This window comes from Lathyrus oleraceus, chromosome 2 (genome assembly GCF_024323335.1).
Source record: "Lathyrus oleraceus cultivar Zhongwan6 chromosome 2, CAAS_Psat_ZW6_1.0, whole genome shotgun sequence".
NCBI classification, from domain to species: domain Eukaryota; kingdom Viridiplantae; phylum Streptophyta; class Magnoliopsida; order Fabales; family Fabaceae; genus Lathyrus; species Lathyrus oleraceus.
In genome coordinates, this window is record NC_066580.1 from 97529490 (window position 1) to 97531576 (window position 2087).

A 2087-nucleotide genomic window follows, 5' to 3' on the forward strand; every position below is an offset into this window, starting at 1 on the left:
TTTATATGGCGGGGGTGGTACATAAGTTTTATCTTTAGGTTTTTCTCCTTTTTCTTGACCTTCCTGGTTTTCAGATTCCTCTGGTTCCTTTACTTCATCCGGGGGTTTGGTACATTCCTCAGAAGTTTTGGGTTCACTAAATCTTGGGTTTGGTGGCTCATCATAAGCGTTCCTACTTCGTAGGGTAATGGCATTGGCTTGCCCTCTCGGATTTTGTTGAGGTTGTCCAGGGAACTGTCCTCCAGGTGTGGTTTGGGGGGCTTGGTTTAAAGCTACTTGAGAGATCTGGGTTTCAAGCATCTTGGTATGAGTAACTATTTGGTCAACCTTGGTTCCTAACTGGGTAATCAGTTCATTAACGTGAATGTTCTGGTTCATGAACTCTTTGTTTTGTTGGGTTTGAGTAGTGATAAAATTTTCCATAATTTTCTCAAGGCTCAGCTTTGGTGGTACAGGTTGCATAGGTTGATTTGATCTTGGGGCTTGGTAACCTGTATGTCTCGGAGGTGCATTATTTTGGATAGGGTTATTGTTTTTAAAGGAGAAGTTCGGATGATTCCTCCATCCAGGGTTATAGGTATTCGAGTATGGGTTCCCTTGGGTGTAGTTCACTTGCTCGGAGTGGGTTTCGTTCAATAGACTGCATTCTGCAGATTGGTGTCCTTTAGTTCCACATATCTCACAATCCGACGAAACTGCTGCTACAGTATTCGGGTTTATGCACATATGATCGACCTTGAGGGCTAATGCGTCCATTTTAGCTTGCATCATGTCTATAGAGTTTAGTTCATGCACTCCTCCTTGGGCTTCCTTCTTCTCAACTATCGCTCGTTCGACTCCCCATAATTGATGGTTTTGAGCCATATCTTCGATGCGGGCACTAGCTTCAGGGTAAGGTTTGTTCATCAGAGAACCGCCTGCGGCAGCATCGATGGTCATCTTAGTGTTATAGTGAAGTCCATTATAGAAGGTTTGAATGATTAACCAATTCTCTAAGCCATGATGTGGGTATGCTCTTAACAACTTTTTATATCTCTCCCAAGCTTCAAACAACGATTCTCCTTGGTTTTGGGTAAATCTAGTTATGTGGTTTCGAAGAACGGCGGTTTTACTTGGGGGATAGTATCTAGCAAGGAATACTCTTCTAAGGTTATCCCAAGTCGTAATGGAATTGGGTGGAAGGGAATCTAACCATGATAGGGCTTTATCTCTGAGGGAAAAAGGGATAATCTTAAACGGATCGCCTCAGGAGAAGCTCCATTGGTTTTAAAAGTGTCTACTAATTGAAGAAAGATTTTTAAATGTTGGTTTGGGTTCTCAGTAGCGAGACCTGCGAATTATCTCTGTTGCACTAGTTGCAACAGGGATGGTTTAAGTTCGAAATTGTTAGCTGGGATGGTTGGGTTTACTATACTAGAACTAGGTTCTTCGTTGGATGGTTGAGCGAAGTCCTTAAGAGGTCTTTGGTTTTGATCTTCGGCGATAGCTCTCCTAATGCTATGAAAGAATAAACGTGCGCGAGCGTAACGTTCAGGTTCCGCTAGAGGGTATACTAAACTTCTGGTACTGTGAGTTCTTCGCATTGACCTGCGGGAAATAACCTAAGTCTAAACGATATAACAACAGGGAAATGAAATTTGACGAAATTGGTCCCCGACAACGGCGCTAAAAACTTGATGCGTGCTTTTCGCAAGTATACGAACGCGTCAGAGTAATATAAAAGATTGTCGAATCCACAGAGACCAAGTGTCAATCTATCGTTATCTATTGTTATGGTGTTTATCTTAGGTAATCAAAATAGGGGTTTTTAGAGTGTGCAATGAAAAGTAAAGTGTTGAATAAACTTCAATTAATAAAGACAGGCTCGAATGTAATTCACATAATCAATTAATAATCCAAGTACTTGCTAATAGAACTACTTATGGGCAGTGTTTCCTACTTTAAAAAGAACCAATTTAACAGGAACTGTCACTTTCGCATATTCAAAACCGAGTTGTACTCCCTAATCAAACCCTCTTATTGTCACTTATAAAAAGGCGCGCATTGCGTTAGAGTAGTAAACCTATTTTTAAGAAATATAGTATCTT

At 41.0% G+C, this 2087-nt stretch overlaps 1 non-coding gene across 1 annotated transcript; it reads left to right on the plus strand.

Moving 5' to 3' along the window:
* Positions 1-994: 994 nt before the first annotated feature.
* On the plus strand, positions 995-1101 carry LOC127124049 (small nucleolar RNA R71). Its single transcript, XR_007803692.1, has one exon. It is a non-coding gene; the product is annotated as a small nucleolar RNA R71 (small nucleolar RNA).
* The last annotated feature ends 986 nt before the right edge of the window (positions 1102-2087 follow it).